The sequence below is a fragment of the Leuresthes tenuis genome, unplaced genomic scaffold (assembly GCF_036924035.1).
Source record: "Leuresthes tenuis unplaced genomic scaffold, fLeuTen1.0.hap1 SCAF_8, whole genome shotgun sequence".
NCBI classification, from domain to species: Eukaryota; Metazoa; Chordata; class Actinopteri; order Atheriniformes; family Atherinopsidae; genus Leuresthes; species Leuresthes tenuis.
In genome coordinates this window covers 26,796,252-26,814,422 of record NW_027325362.1, presented here as the reverse complement: position 1 = coordinate 26,814,422, position 18,171 = coordinate 26,796,252, and positions in this window count along the sequence as shown.

Genomic DNA, 18,171 nt, shown 5'->3' with positions numbered 1-18,171 from the left:
GACGGGGCTTTGCTGACCTCAACTAGGGATGTTGTGAGCCGGTGGGGGGAGTACTTCGAGGAACTCCTCAATCAATCGGAGAGCTCGGAGACGGGGCCTCCCATTTCTGGGGCTGAGGTTGCCGAGGTGGTTAAAAAGCTCCTCGGTGGCAAGGCCCCGGGGGTGGATGAGGTCCGTCCTGAGTTTCTCAAGGCTCTGGATGTTGTAGGGCTGTCTTGGCTGACACGCCTCTGCAGTATCGCGTGGACATCGGGGACAGTGCCTCTGGACTGGCAGATTGGGATGGTGGTCCCCCTCTTTAAAAAGAGGGACCGGAGGGTGTGTTCCAACTATAGGGTTATCACACTCCTCAGCCTCCCTGGTAAGGTCTATTCGGGGGTATTGGAGAGGAGGATCCGTCGGATAATCGAGCCTCGGATTCAGGAGATGCAGTGTGGCTTTCGTCCTGGCCGTGGAACAGTGGACCAGCTCTATACCCTCGGCAGGATCCTGGAGGGTGCATGGGAGTTCGCCCAACCAGTCTACATGTGTTTTGTGGACTTGGAGAAAGCGTTTGACCGTGTCCCTCGTGGAGTCCTGTGGGGGGTGCTCCGGGAATATGGAGTGCCGGACCCCTTGATAGGGGCCGTTCGGTCTCTGTATGACCGGTGCCAGAGTTTGGTCCGCATTGCCGGCAGTAAGTCGGATACGTTTCCGGTGAGAGTTGGACTCCGTCAGGGCTGCCCTTTGTCACCGATTCTGTTCCTAACTTTTATGGACAGAATTTCTAGGCGGAGCCAGGGCGTTGAGGGTGTCCCATTTGGCGACCTCAGAATCGGGTCTCTGCTTTTTGCAGATGATGTGGTTCTGTTAGCGTCGTCAGGCCGTGACCTTCAGCTCTCACTGGAGTGATTCGCAGCCGAGTGTGAAGCGGCTGGGATGAGAATCAGCACCTCCAAATCCGAGACTATGGTTCTCAGCCGGAAAAGGGTGGAATGCTCTCTCCGGGTCGGGAATGAGATCCTTCCCCAAGAGGAGGAGTTCAAGTATCTCGGGGTCTTGTTCACGAGTGACGGACGAATGGAGCGGGAGATTGACGGGCTGATCGGTGCGGCGCCTGTAGTGTTGCAGGCTCTGCACCGACCCGTCGTTGTGAAGAGGGAGCTGAGCCAGAAGGCGAAGCTCTCTACTTACTGGTCAATCTACGTTGGCCGGGGACAGAGACGTCTGGGTTTCTCTGCTCAAGCTGCTGCCCCCGCGACCCGACCCCCAGATAAGCGGCAGATGATGGATGGATGGATGGATATATCCTCCACCAACCAGACTTACAACCCCCGACTAGGGTAGCAGAATTTCTAAGCATCTGTACCCCAAAACTACTATCAAAAATATATAAATTATTGTCTAAGATAGATGACACAATGTCTCTTCCATCCTCAAAATGGGAGGCAGATTTATCCATCAGTTCTGGTCATAGCTTCTAACCACAAATATGTTTGAACACCTTCATAAAGACTCGAAATCCTAATTTACAGCTCATACAATACAAAATCCTTCATAGAACACACTATACAGGACAAAGGATGTTCAGGATGGGTCTAACACACTCAAACATCTGCTCACATTGCACAGATAACACACCTGATGATTATGCACACGCTTTGTGGTTTTCTGTGCCTGTCCAGAAGTTCTGGCTTGAAGTCTGTGAGGACCTATCAACATGGCTAAAGTGTAGCATCCCTGCATGCCCCACACCCATACTGGGTGACTTAGACAACATCAACATGGAAATTAACTCAGCACACATGGTTGTCACAGTGTTATGTATCGCAAAGAAAACTATTCTCATGAACTGGAAAGCGAAGAACAATCTGTGTATTAACCAGTTTAGAAATTTTCTTTTAGATTATATGAGCATGGAAACAATGTCTGCCTCCTCAAAACATCAATTGGCTGAATTTCATTCTCTCTGGTCCCCTCTGATTAGTTTTATCACATAGTGGTGGTGGTGGGTTGCTGGGTGATGGTGGGTCTCAGGCCCGGGCTGCTGCGACTGGTGTGACCGGGTGGTTTGTTTGTTTGTTTTTTGTAGAGGTCCTCCTGGGTGGGGTTGGGTTGAGTGGGGTGGGGCGGGATGGGTACCTTCTGGGGGTACAGTAGCTCCCGGAATATGGTCGCTGAAGGCCCCGAGCTTGGTGGACATCAGGCCCTCCTGCCCATTGTTGGCTCCCAGGTAGCGGGGATGCCTATTGCAGCCAGTCCCTGGCTGCCCTCTCTGGGGGAGAGTAGCTCCCCCGGTATATATCCCCATACCCCTCTCCCTTCTGGCTCCTGTACACAGCACACACTCACACATGAAGGGTTTTGGGGGCGTGTGTGTTCGGTGGGGTGTAGTGGATGGGGCCACGTAGGTGGTCCCCTTTGGTTGCACTCTGCAGTTCCCTGCCCCTGTTTTAATTACACCTTAGACATTACTACTTATCAAACACACTCACACACACACATTAGGTCTTGGGGGGTGGTTACACTGAGTGGCATCTGGTGGGCGGGGCTCTTTGGGTATGTAGGCTGCCCAGAGTGCCGCGCTCCCAGTTCTACAAGTTTGGCTGCCCCTGAATTTTAATTGCTCACTATTAGAAAATATTGAAGAGCCAGAAGGGTGAGGGGAGGGGTCTTCTTCGCACACCCCTGCTTCCTGGTGTCTGCTCGGGGCAGGAGGGGCCAGGAGGATTAATTAATTATTCTGCTGGTTCGGGGTCTGTGGTGGCTGGGGGGTTGCTGGCCTCCTGGTGTGCCCGCTGCACTACACCCCAGCAGAGTCGAGGGAGGTAGGATGTGTGGATGTATGGGACGTGAAAGTGTGTGTGGTAATGATTGGGCCTGGATCTGGGACTTGCTGTCGCCTGGCCTGCCTGTGTTTCTCCCGATGGGGCATCAGCGTTGCCTCTCCCCACTGCTCGCGACTTCACCCACCTGTGGGCACGTCTTGACTCCCAGGGCACTTGGCCAGGGGCGCTGGGGCAGGCGCTGACCCACTTTGTGGCTGTCTGGGGCGCTTGGCCCTCCTGGGTATTGGGTGGGGCCTCTGCCGGGGGATTTGGGGGCGCTCGGGCTCCTGGGGCCCAGGTCCAGTGCACGGCCCATGTCTGGGCGGCTGGGGCCTGGCGGGGTCGGTGGGCTGTTACCCCTGGCTCCCGGAGTGCCTCTGCCCTATGCTTATGGGGGCTTGTTGGAAAAATTATATAGTTATACTATGACAGAAGAGTCCCTCCATCTGTTCACCTTCTATGATTCAAGCAAAAGAGTTTTGACTCTGGTACTAGTCTTTCCCATAATATTAACTGGTGAGAAGCACCTCTTATGTTCCTTCCCATAACAAGGAATGGGGAGAGAAGCACCTTTCCCCATAACATTGAATATTCCTTCCCATAATAATGAATGGTGAGAAAAGCGCCTTTTCTCATAACATTGTGTGATCAGCAAGCATAAACAACATAAATAGCTGGAGCACCATTTTTTCGGGAGACAACTCTGAGCGGTCTTCCCGACAGGTTGTGTGGATTTGTGCGGACTTGTCTCTTTCTTGCAAGAAATAAATGTTTTGTGTTAATTAATCATATCCAGCGACTCTGAGCCTAATTTTACAGAGAATTTTTCTAACATAATGGTCCTTCGAGCCGGATTCTAAGTCCTTTCCACCTTCCAGAATCGGAGCTGAAACCGTGCACGGGGGAGTCCAGGATTCCTAACTGAAGTCCTCTCAGCACAGTTTCTGATAGAGGCCGGCTGCCACTGGCTGGAGGAAAGGTGACAGAATCTATTTTTGAATCAGTGGACAGACTCGCTGGATTCTTCGTTGTTTAACTTACCAGTGGATTTATGGTAAGGAACCCTTTGTGTTACTATTGTTGGTTGGAAATAGTGTGATTATTAGGGAAAATTTTGATTAATTAACTAGCAATTGATGGTAACTGGAGGCTTTTAAATAGATTGAGTCGTTGCTATTTTCCTAAGAATATTACTATTTCGAATGCAACCTAGTAAAGAAGCTTTTTAACTGGTAACTGTGTAAAAGTTATGTTGGATCACTCACAAATGAAGCAGTCAGAAAAAGTAAGCCTTTTAACTGGTAACCGTATGTAGGTTGTGTTGGATTAACCCATAAAAGAAGCAGTCAGAAAAGGTCATCCTTTTAACTGGTAACTGTGTATAGGATTAACACATAAAAACCTAATTAGCGGTCAGAAAAGGTCATCTTTTTAACTGGTAACTGTGTGTAAATTGTGCTGGATTAACCCATAAAAGAAGCAGTCAGAAAAAGTCAGCTTTTTAACTGGTAACTGTGTATAGGATTAACCCATGAAAAACCTAATAGCAGTCAGAAAAGGTCAGCCTTTTAACTGGTAACTGTGTGTAGGTTGTGTTGGATTAGCCATAAAAGAAGCAGTCAGAAAAGGTCAGCTTTTTAACTGGTAACTGTGTATAGGATTAACCCATGAAAACATAATGGCAGTCAGAAAAGGTGAGGCAAAGGAAAAAAGCCTTTTAACTGGTAACTGTATGTTGTGTTGGATAACCCACATATGAAACGGTCAGAAAAGGTCAACCTTTTAACTGGTAACCGTGTGTAGTGGTGGGATTAACCAAGGACAACAAAAATGCAGTCAGAAAAGGTTAGTCCATAGTCTGTGTGAGAAGACTACAGGAATAAATAACTCTGCGCAGCGCGTTAGAAAACGGAATCTTTCTTAAGAGAGTTTGCGATGAAAGATTGCAAGTTTTAAATCCATGTTAGTTTTTGTTAGTGTTATACGTCTGATCGTTTGTTTGTTAAATGACCTGATTGTTGAATCGTTAGTTTGTGAAATTAATTTGTTTGTTTGTAAAAAGGGGCTGGTTGTTAAATTGTTTGTTTGTCGAATTGTTTGTTAAAGTCTTTGCCAACCTCCGAAGGTTGTTAAAGTCTTTACTGCAGTGTTGTTTTATTTGCTATGTATGTATGGGAGTAAAACAGCTGTGTGTGTGTGTGTGTGTATTGTTGCTGAAGGTATAGGTCATTGTTGAACTGTTGCTTTGTGATAGAATTGATGGTTTGCTAAAAGGGCTGGTTGCTGAATTATTTGTTTGTTAAATTGTGATTTTGCCTGCTTGGCTACAGTGTTGTTTTATTTGCTATGTATGTATGAGAGTGAAACAGCTGCTGGGGTGTGATGTTGCTGATGGTGACGACAGAAAAAATGTATTACTGACTAATTGAGTTGAAGTGAACATTGGAATCTGGTTGTTGCTCGTGACATAACGACAGAAGTAGTGTTTCATTCAGTAGTACTCAAAATAACTCCACTGAAAATTGATTAGCTGCAAAAGGACAGTATGGGAAATACCTGTTTTAAAGCTAACCGGGAGTTAAGTGGGAGCGCTAAAATCATGTTTCAGAAAAAACCCGATAATATTGAATACTTAGAGAGATGAGAAAATAAATTTGGGTTTGAGGGAGAATTGAACATGGTAAAATTGTCCAATCCTAGAGAAGGGGAAGACAAAAGTAATGTACAAAGTAAATCTAGTTTAAAAAAACACAACAAAAAAAAAAGAACAACAAGGATTAGAGCTAGACATTTGTACAAGTTTGTGTATTAAGATTTAACAGCTCTCTTAAAGAGTTAAAGTTCAGAAGATCTCAGACAAACAAACAGATCATTTCAAATCTTTACTCCTTTCACAGGAAAAACTGTCTGAGCAAAAGATGTTTTACAAGCTGAGATCTTTATCATTTCCATATCAAACCTGCCATTCTTAGGCAAAGTCCCAGGAAAAGTTGTATACCAACAGCTTTCAGACTTTTTCCTGTCTAACAATGCTTTTGATACTTTCCTCTCACAGTCTTGATTTTATGTGTTTAACTGAGAGATGAAACAACAAGACCGAGAGTGGAGAGGGTCTTTGTGCCATATTCAGGGCCAATATACCCACTCACAAGATAAAACATTTATTTTTGTCTTTAATTCGAGCATGTGTCATTTAAAAAGGGAGATAAAATTATCTTAAATACTTTGTCTCACCGCAGAATGATTTTATTGATGATTTTACTGGAATTTCTTTAAATTGTGTGCACTGCTGTTGACTGTTTAGTCATAACAGGGGACTTGAAGGTGCACATGGATGTAGCCCATAATAAGCAAGCTAAAGAACTCACTGCTTTCCTTGAAATGTTTGGTCTAACTCAGCATGTGACTTTGCATAGATGAAGAGAGAGTTATTTTCTGAAATCATAAAAAAAACTGCAGTAACAACTCTCATGTCTTGCTTGCTACAGTAAACAGATTAACAAACCCTCCAGGTTGCATTTAGAACTCATTTCTACATATAAGGGTAATGAAGTCGGAATATTCTTTAATGACAAAGTTAAAGGCATTAAAAATGAAATAATTTCCACCTGAAGCAGGACTGAGACCAGACAGTCAAACCCTTCAGGTGCAGATGATTTTCAAGCCAAACTGAAACATTTTCTAAATTTGAGATTAGCTCTTCTGCAACAAAATCATAAGTGTATCAGAAACATAAGCCGAAAATAGAGAATTTAACATATTAATGTTAAGTAATGCTATGGTTAAGTAATGCTTCATTACTTCTGATTGACTAACTTCCCTAAAACTTATGAACTGACATCATATTCATCAGAGATTAAAGCATTTATCTCACAGAATGGGTTAAAGTGAGTATTAGTATATATATATAGATATATAAATATATTTATATATTTTATATATAAAATATATTTTTTAAAAAACCAACACAGCAATGAAATATGCTATGTGAGTCAGATATCAAACAATAGCTTTCTTAAAGAGAAATTTAAAGACAGTTGCAATAAATCAGCGTAATATATGGAGTAATATATTAATACTATAAGCAGTTTCTAAGCCTGCAGATAAATATTAATTAAATTAAACAGAAAGGTTGTGCATATGTGTTCAACAGGTGCCAAACTAGATGGGTCAAATGCAGAGAGTCATTTTGTGTGACTTGTAACATGACAATAAACAGTCATCTTAATGTGTTTGCACAGCAATGGAATAAAGAGGGAAAGCAGAAACACAGATCACAACAGGAGCAGTGACAGAGAGGGAGAGACAGAGCAGGAGGCTGTGTGGAAGGAGGGGGCATTGGGCGAGGGACTGCAGGAGCAACAGTAAGATAGAGGAAGAGTTTGGGAGTCAGTTATGACTAGATAAGAAAAAAAACAGGAGCTGTAACCAGGATAGAAGCAGAAAAGCCAGAAAAAGTGTTAAACTTAGAGGGAATTGAACTTCTCTTATAGTATGACATCAAACCTGAGATTACATTGAATGTTTCCGGGACGGAGGTAACTTTTCTATGCGACACAGGTGCAACACGAACTGTAATCCATCCTGATGACATTCCGGGAGTTGAGGAATCCAAAGAAATTATTTGGGTCAAATCAGCAAATGGTAAGAGCCATCCTGAGCGTTTATCAAAACTCTTGACAGTAACAGATACACCGACTGGAGTGAGAGCTGATTGTCAGGTTGTCTTGTCCACTCTGTGTCCCTGTAACTTACTGGGAAGGGATTTACTCCATTTATTGAAGCTAAGAATAGTTCCAGAAGAAAAAGGGTTAACTGTAGTTTGAATGAAGTCTGCTCAAACAATGATTCAGCATGAGACCACCTTCATACTGGTATAGTTTGGATCTTGTGTCTACAGGCCCCAGCTCTATCACTCTTCCTCTCCTTCAGAAGGCAAAAGAACACGTCTCAGGAGAGCTCACCCTCAGGTCACCACATGAATTACACTGCACTGTGTCTTACGGATATACTCAAGGGGAGGACATATTTTATTTTTTAAACAAATGAGAAAGTTAAAACATGCTAAAGTTAAAACACTTATACTGGAATAAAGAGAGTTGTTGTGCAGTCAGTTGCTCACTCTCTCACAGCATGAGAAAGGTTTTAAGATCCTGTAATGCACCTCATGTGTCACTCTCCAAACCCACAGATGACCACTGGAGGCGTTTAGGGGTGTTTGTGACTGCATGTGAAGAAGCCTCAGATTGGGAGAAGGTGGAGCCAGGAATAGAGTATTCTGAGAAACTGGATGCATATACTAGTCCATTCAATTGGACCATGGATGCAAAACCAAATGTACACTTACAAGGACAGATCTGGAAGAATAAAGGTGCCATTTACTATGAAATGTAGAACTTATACTGACAAAGAGTTTGTTTAAATATGCTTCAGTATCGAGCCATGGAGCACGGCATGTCTCTACAGGAGGGATGGTAGCAACAATGATCAAGGTTTTTACAGTGTATGGTTTTATTTATAATAAATAATAATATCATAATATGATAATAAAGAATTTTTGTCTAACATGTCAAATATGTGCCAAATATGATCCATACATATGGCCTAGGACCGGGACGAGGACAGTTCCCGAGGCCGGAGGACCCTTTTCAACACGTTTGTATGGATTTCATTGAATTAAATAAAGGGGTCTCCCTGGTGATTAGTGATGTTTTACCAAATGAAGTGAAGTATTTCCAGATGCACAGGCAGATGTACCCTCAACACTGGTGAATTAAATATTACCTAGATTTGGAATTCCTGAAAAAATCTACAGTGATAACAGGGAGGCACTTTGTAAACAACATTATCTTCCTGATGGCGAAGAACTTAAAAACAAAAAAGGATCTCAGAAACCACTGTGCAAGACTGAAGAAACTGGGAAGAATTGGGTTACTGTTTACCACTAGTAGTCCTAAACATACATATTACTCTAACTAGCACAGAATTAACTCTATTTGAGATGATGTATAATGTATGACCATTTTTACTACCACAGAACTATTCACCAGACATGATGAAGAAAGAGAATAAACCTTAGCAGGATTCATGGTTAAAATGTTAACAAGTAGAGATCTATTCTGTCTAGTGTCTGTTCCAGGTAACCCTGTGGAGGAATCTCTAAAACCTGGAGACTGGATCCTCATCAAAGTGATAAAGAAAGAGAACTGGTCCAGCCCAAGGTGGGAAGGTCCATAGCAGGTACTGCTTACAGAAACCACAGCAGCTAAACTAATATATCCTGGATGCACTTATCACACTGTAAACTAGTAAGGCCACGACCTGCAGAAGTAGGGAAAGATTAGTTACCCACCACCGTTCTCTGAGGCATGAGTCTGACTACAAAGGGGAGTTCTCTCAACAGGAGGGGGTTCGTCTCAACCTCAGTGAAGAAAACAACGGCTAAAACGAGAACATAGGGTGTGGCTAAAATAAGACAGGGATAGACAGACAGCAGCCGTGGCATCCATTTAAATTACCAGGATTTGTAGGTTAAAAGGAACCAGTTGTGTATTGTTAATCATTATTCTTATTATCGTATTCCTAATTCTATGGGATTAAGCACAGATTAATAAAAAAAAACTAAAAGATAATGCATAAAAATGAATCACACAGACCCAGACTGACAACAGAGATAGGAGGTCCCTCAGGTCCAACAGACAACTTGTCAACCTATTTTTTTGTTGCAGGAATAGATGGGGTGACTGACATTGACTTATGCTCAATTATTTTAAGAATCGCCAGTGTATCAGTTGGAATTTTGTTAGAATGTGTAAAGCATGACAAAATAACCAATCTAATTGTATTGAAGGTGCTAAAGCCAGAACATAAATTTAGAAATGAAGCATTACAATTGCATTACAATTGTATAATGAATCTTTTGTACCTAACACAGAGCAATGTAAAACTCTCTCTTTGTTGTTCCCAGCAGTTAAGAAAAGAGACAACTGCCCTCAGCGTTGGCTTATACGGGTAATTTATATATGTTTCATCCACAGGGGTACAGGTAAGAATGTGGGTACACTCATGTCAGATAATTGTCAAGAATCCATCTATTGTCACTCAGGACGCAGGTAACTACTCAGCATCTTGGTTTCGGAACCAGACTTCCATGAGAGCAGACCTCTGATGGCTGTGTGGGGATATGAAACTGAGGTCCGTCCTTCTGCCTAACTGGCAGCTGCACAATAGCCCAACTACTGATGCCTTTCCGTCTGTTCCCTGAGGGGGACTTTAAGGCCATGGGTGAGAAGCTGCAACGTCTCAAGCGTTCAACTGCGTCTGGAGGTTCATTTGACAACAGAGTGTACCTGGATAGCATTGGAATTCTGAGTCCCAGATGAATTTAAAGCTAGAAATTAAGTAACTACAGACTTTGAATCTTTTCTTTTCTGGTGGGCAACAATAAATAAAAATGTTTATTGGATAAATTACATCTACAAGGCATTGCTGAACAATTAAAATGTTTGGAACTTTATCCTGTTCCTTTATTCCTAACAATACTTCCGCAGATGGCAGAATCACAAAGAGGGACTCGCATCACTCTCTGCAGAGCTGATAGAAAACTCAGGGATCAACGACCCCTTCACTGACAAGATGGAGAAGTGGTTTGGTCTCTGTCTGTTGTAACAGCCATAGTAGCCACCTGTGCTTGATGTTGTATCACATGCTTGAGAGGACTGTCCCAAAGACTGATTGAAACCACCCTTACCTGCATAATGTATCAACAGGTAGAGGGAGATGATGACAACGAGCTACACGTGGACGATGGAGACGATGATAACCGTTAAAGTTCAAAGTACTTTGAATGACCCCGAGTGAATTCTAAAAGATTTCTTTCATGATTATTTTTGCGTTCATATGAAAGACCAATGAACATGGGAATTGGACCTAATAAAAGGCAATTCCTGAATGTAGAGCATTGTAAAGATGATATGTTGCTTTTTCCTGCTAACATTTGTCCACAGTTTGATGAACTGCATCAGCAGCAGAACCACTACAGGACTCAAAGTCAGGTAACTGAACAGGTTTCTGGAATTCTGGAATTCCCATCATGCCAAGATGATGGTGGAACAATCACAAATTTTTATCCACATGTGTACAAAAGGGTGGACGGCGAAGCTAAGCGCTCCACCCCAACTGAATGAAAAGCTGATTTGAAGAGTTCATTCCACCAAGTAACGTCTAACAATCTACAGCCTCCAACCACTGTATGGCTGAATTATATCCTGAAGTGTCCTAAAAGAGGATTAGTTAGGGAATAAGAGGTGGTAAAGACCTCTTCTGGGAAGTGAAGTGCTAGTAACCTCTCCTTCCAAGATAGCTTAGCAGTTCCAGACCCAGCCGGACTGATGTTCGGCCAGAAGCAGACGATTGCAGAGTGGACTGAATAAACTGCATTGTATTATTATTATTATTATTGTATGACTGTTCTTGATTTTCATTTATTATTATTTTTCATTTTATTAATTTTTCCATTTAATATCAATTTCATATTATTTATTAATTGCATATAATCATATTTTCATTTATTTTATTATTTTCATTTCATTAATTTTTTGTTTGTGTCATATTTACATTTTTATTATTCCATTGTATTAATTTTGTCCATTAATCATTTAGTCATAGTTTTATTGATTTTTGTCCTTATTTCCATGTATTTTTGGTTGTATCCGTTTTGTGTTTGCTGGTCACACCTAGGTCCATCACCATTCATTGAAATTAATGGTTCGGAGTGCGACCTTTGATACTGAGAAAGTGATTAAGCGGTCGGTCGCCAAGGAGAGAATGGGGCCATAGGAGAATTTTCCCGTAAATAAAATGAAATACATTCAATGTTAATTGTACAGTTTTAATACTTCATAGCATAAACAGGAGGGAATGTTGGAAAAATTATATAGTTATACTATGACAGAAGAGTCCCTCCATCTGTTCACCTTCTATGATTCAAGCAAAAGAGTTTTGACTCTGGTACTAGTCTTTCCCATAATATTAACTGGTGAGAAGCACCTCTTATGTTCCTTCCCATAACAAGGAATGGGGAGAGAAGCACCTTTCCCCATAACATTGAATATTCCTTCCCATAATAATGAATGGTGAGAAAAGCGCCTTTTCTCATAACATTGTGTGATCAGCAAGCATAAACAACATAAATAGCTGGAGCACCATTTTGTCGGGAGACAACTCTGAGCGGTCTTCCCGACAGGTTGTGTGGATTTGTGCGGACTTGTCTCTTTCTTGCAAGAAATAAATGTTTTGTGTTAATTAATCATATCCAGCGACTCTGAGCCTAATTTTACAGAGAATTTTTCTAACAGGGCTCTTTCCGGGGGCTTCCTCTGCAGTCTTCTGGGTGGATGCGTGGTTGCCCCTGCAGTGGGCTGCCTGGGTTCTGTGCTCTGTGGGGGCTGCTGGTGACCTGGGTCTTGTGGCCCTCTCTGCCTGCTTCTGATTGCTTGGGGGGGGGGCTGTGGATTGTGGCCCTGTACGCTTATACACTCATAACTAAGCACGGTTATCATGTAGGTCCTGTGCCATGGGTGTTGCATGTTCTCACACACACACACACACATTCATTAGTCCAGTAGCATGGTCACTAAGCAGTTGATGTATTATCATGTCGTCTCAGGTCATCTATATCCACAGCTGTGTTGTATGCGATTGCCGCTTCTTGTGCTTGTTTTTGTTTGTTTGTGTGTTTGTTTTTTCTCTGCTTGTCTGCTTTCAGGTGCTCCTGGTGGCGCTAAGGCTGGATTCCCCTCATAGGCCATGGATTGTTGTCTGTTTTGTTTTTTACAGGTGTAGCAGCTGGTTGTCTGGTTTTTGTTTCTATTTTTGTTCTGTTTCCTCTTCTTTCCTCTTCTTCTTTCCTTGTCCCCCGGTCCGGTTCAGTTCAGTTCATGTCATATATTGTAAACAGAAATAAATAAATGGGCATCAAGGGGAGCTTTACATTTATAAAACTTCCCTTGGCAAAACAAATCTGTTTGGCATCAAAGGTATTCAGACTACAATTCTTCTGACATAATGCTGAACAGGAAGAGGGGAAAAAAAAGTAAAGAAGACAGTTCTGCCGAAAGCCAGGGATAGACCTGTTCTAAGTTCTATACTTTTTAAAAGGGGCGTGTTTATCAACTATGGAATTAGAAGATTTACAAAAATGGTCAAGTGCTAGATCTTCATCTGGGATTTTAACAGTGTCATATAACTATTCAACAGATCAGTTAAAAAAAAGCCTGCTCATGGAGATGTTTCAGGATCTGGATACCAAGCGTGGACCTAATGTTTTCATTTTTGCAATTCTGATACAGGCTATTGAGCAGTGATAACTAACACCAAGTTCAGATACTGCGGATTTTCTACCTTTGATTTGTTAAGATTGAGCCAATCAGGGACAACCTTGAAGGATCTCTTTGGTTTTGTAGGATCTGTAATTACCTGAGAAAGGTTGATATTGGTACACACCTTTTTTAAATGATCAGAGGCAGAGTTCAACTTGTTTAAATTAAAATTGCCACACAGAGATTGGGTTTAGGCCACATGCACACAGAATGACATCAACAAATATAAGAAATATTAAACATTTACACATAGATTTTTGAATATATGTAGAGGAATGATACTTTGAAATGTGCTCATTGCGGAGTTATGATCAGTTGAGTAATGAAGGTTGAACTATTCTGGGAAAGAGGTTCTATTCCCAGCATCATGATGGACACTCCTGATATAGAAGGTTTCGCTAACGCATTGGAATTGTTTTACTATTTTCATATGCATGTGCAATGAAGAATTGCTTGCTGCTGATAAATGCAAAGAAGAACAGCTTACACATAGATGCTCACATATAGGCTGCTGAATGCAATGAAGACCTGCTTATCAAGTAAAGTTCAATGTCAATGTGTAATATTCAATTAGGATTTGCAAAACAGTGAAGTTAAACAATGAATGGGTCCATAGTCGGTATGAGAAGACTACAGGAATATTTACCTGGGTGTACGTTCAAACAGAGATGAGAAAATTACGATAAATAATTGTTTGTTTGTTTGTTAGTATGTATATGAATGTTATGTGTATAAACTGTGTTGAGTTATAGTTACTCAGTAGTGTCTCAGTGAAACAACCGACGGGGGAAGCCTTGCGGTGACAACAAAAGCAGTGTTTTACTGATCAGTCAAGTTGCTCCAGTGTACTCCATACAAACTGGTTGGCTACTGAAGGGATAGAAAATGGGGAATACTTGTTTTAAAGCAAACAAGGAATTAGATGGGAAAAATACATGTTTTAACGGGACCCAGACAATATTAAATACTCAGACAGATGGGAGAAGAAGTGTAGTTTTGTAGGAAATCACAAATATATTACATAGAATTAGTGAAATCAATTGAAGAATGCCTTTCTGAAGAGCTGTTTACCACAGATGAGCAGCTTTGCGACCAAGCACATTGTAGATCGCTTTACTGCCAAAATGATCTAATTTAATGGATTGGTTTAGACATGCATAACAGCATTTTAAGAACAAAGAGAGAAACAAAAAGGGACAACGCTTCATGGTGGAAGGTGATGTATAAATAACTGTGTATATGATGAAGGGGGTGGCAACACCCATTCCGAAATCCCGCCATTCCGACATCCCGCTATTCCGACATCCCACCATTCCGACATACCACCATTCCGACATACCACCATTTCGACATGCAAACGTCCCACCATTCCGACATCCCACCATTGCGACATCCCGCTATTCTGACGTTCAAATGTCCCACCATTCCGACAAGGCTTTCCGTATAAGGAAATGTGTGTTACTCAACAGGTGAGTCCCTTCTTTCTGTTCATGCAATTTATATGTTTAACACATGTTTATAGACAAGCGTTATTAAAAACACAAAGTCTCGGCAACTGGAGGAGGAGAAGCAGTCCGCGGTGGTTTTCAATCACACACTCCAATGCCACTTGTTTCAACTTCCGAAAATTTAATCCAGGAAAAAAAGGCTTACAAACATGGACCAAAACGGCTCCATAACACGCACAAGAATCCAAAAGAAACGAAAGTTAACTAAAAGAAAGCAAATAAACAGTATGAAGTGGTCAAAATTGGTATTACGCATGCCTATGTGCGTCTGGCACATGCGTCTTCGGGCTCTCCCACGTTGCTTTGTGGATGAAAGCTATATGTTCAGCTGTAATGTCATGTAAAAACAATCTCTACATGACATTTACTCCCAGGTGTGACCAGTTAGGTCCTTAAGATATCAACAGGCTGTATAAAGCTACAACCGTTGCGGCTGTGTGTTTGTGCCAAATGCGCAAAGCCCATCCGCGCTTCCCAAAATTGGAGTGAGTACTCATAAATCACGTGAATAACATGAATAAACGTTTTTACTGAATTTTGTTGTGTTTTAAAAGTTCTATGCTGTCATTTCTCTCTTCTCCTATTGGCAAGGCAAGGCAGAGTGCTCGCAACTGTGTCCTGTGCAGTAGCCGTGATATCTGTAATTGCAATTATTACTTTTGCATATGATGACAGCGTGCAAAAGACGCATGGGCTCTGTGGAGAGCTCCGCTCCAGCTGGCTGCTGTGACAGCTCACTGACACTGTATTTCTGCTTAATCAGTTTCAGTCTCGCCAGAGTTACATTAATATCTGTATTTTTATATTTGAAATTCAGGGGATTTTGATAATAGATTATTAAAGTTTGTTTGCGAGGCTGTGGCCTCTGCATGTGCAAAGCTTTTCTTACCCGCTTTTTACAAACTATGGTCGGACATTCAAACCTTCTTGTAGCCGAACACATCCACTCCTGCTTTTGATGATGTATGGTTGGGCATTTTCACCTTTTCTTACCCATTTTTCAGTAATTATGGGTGGACATTCACACCTTCTTGCAGCTGAACAACTCCTCTCCCGCTTATGATCATGTGCGGTTTGATATTCGAAAATTTTCTTTCATGTTTTAAAGCAATTATTGATGGACATTCAAATCTTCTTGTAGCCGAACACATCCACTCCTGCTTTTGATGATGTATGGTTTGGCATTCGCACCCTTTTTTTACCCATTTTTCAGGAATTTTGGGTGGACATTCAGACCTTCTTGCAGCTGAACAACTCCTCTCCCGCTTATGATAATGTGCGGTTTGATATTCGAAAATTTTCTTTCACGTTTTAAAGCAATTATTGATGGACATTGAAATCTTCTTGTAGCCGAACACATCCACTCCTGCTTTTGATGATGTATGGTTTGGCATTCGCACCCTTTTTTTACCCATTTTTCAGGAATTTTGGGTGGACATTCAGACCTTCTTGCAGCCGAAAACCTCCGCTGCCTCTTTTGATCATACATTGTCGGGCATTCGCACCTTATCTTACCCGCTTTTTACAAACTATAGTCAGACATTCACACCTTGCAGCTGAACCACCTCCGCTCCCTGTTTTGATCATGTATGGTCTGGCAATACTACCTTTTCTTACCCGTTTGTGAGTAATTAATCCCAAAATATTGAGCATAAAATAAGTCTTTATGCTGATGATGTATTACTTTTCCTTCAGAACTCACAGACGTCTCTCAGTCACACGATCACACTCATAAATAAATTCTCAGCACTTTCTGACTACTCTATCAACTGGTCTAAGACCACAGTTCTGCCCATTAACTGTAGGGTCCATAATATACCTGCGATCACTTTACAGTCAGGAAATATTAGATATTTAGGCATAAACATTTCCTCCAGGCTCTCAGAGCTAACAAAGCTAAATTATGTGCAATTATTAAAGACAGTAGAGGACGATCTCTCGTTGGAAGTCCTTACCTATATCACTTATGGGGAGAGTTACATCCATTAAAATGATGATACTACCAAAAGTTAACTATTTGTTCTCAATGATCCCCATAAAACCATCTGCTACTTGGTTTAAGTCACTAGATTCATGCATCTCCAAATTTCTGTGGAAAAACAAACCACCACGTATTAGTTTAAAAACCCTACAGAAGACCAAGGACAGTGGTGGATTAGATTTACCTCATTTTCAGCACTATTCCTTAGACAATAGGTTACAATATATATCAAAATGGTTTAAACCTTGTTGTTGTCACAGTTCCCAGAGACGTTGTAATCGTTGAGGATTCTATATTCACCCCCTCATTAGAGGCACGTAATGCAGATTGATGACACTGAATCTTCTTCTCTGTTCATTGCTGGCATCATTCCCAGCATCGTAAGTGTTCGTGGCATTGTTAGCCTCTTCTTCTGGATCTTGATATCGAGAATCCTTTTGTATTTCTGGTTTGTCAGTCCTCTGTCTTCGTTCACCGGAGTCTTTGTCTTTTTGTCCTTGAGTTTGGTGATTTTTTCTTCTTTTGATGCCTTGACACAATGTGACAGGTGATACCACGTGGGAGATCTTGTAACTTGGATTGCTGTCCCTGTGCTGCGAAATGGCTGTGCTGCTCAAATGGTCTCTCCTTCATCATGGTTACATGCTGCCATTCCGACATCTCGCCATTCCGACATGGGTCTCCAATTGTCGGAATGGCGACACTTAATTTTTTATCAAACGTCCCACCATTCCGACACTTTTTTCCTCCTATGGTCGGAATGGCGGTATGTTTTTTTTTTTTTTTTAACATTCCGACAGTTCCTTTTAATAGCCTATTTTTTACCCAAAACATTTTGCACTAATGATATGCCGGCGCAAATACGCCCTAAAGTTTGGCGCACAAGCTTTGCACATGCAGAGGCCACATCCTCGCAAACAAACTTTAATAATCTATTATCAAAATCCCCTGAATTTCAAATATAAAAATACAGATATTAATGTAACTCTGGCGAGACTGAAACTGATTAAGCAGAAATACAGTGTCAGTGAGCTGTCACAGCAGCCAGCTGGAGCGGAGCTCTCCACAGAGCCCATGCGTCTTTTGCACGCTGTCATCATATGCAAAAGTAATAATTGCAATGACAGATATCACGGCTACTGCACAGGACACAGTTGCGAGCACTCTGCCTTGCCTTGCCAATAGGAGAAGAGAGAAATGACAGCATAGAACGTATAAAACACAACAAAATGCAGTAAAAACGTTTATTCATGTTATTCACGTGATTTATGAGTACTCACTCCAATTTTGGGAAGCGCGGATGGGTTTTGCGCATTTGGCACAAACACACAGCCGCAACGGTTGTAGCTTTATACAGCCTGTTGATATCTTAAGGACCTAACTGGTCACACCTGGGAGTAAATGTCATGTAGAGATTGTTTTTACATGACATTACAGCTGAACATATAGCTTTCATCCACAAACCAACGTGGGAGAGCCCGAAGACGCATGTGCCA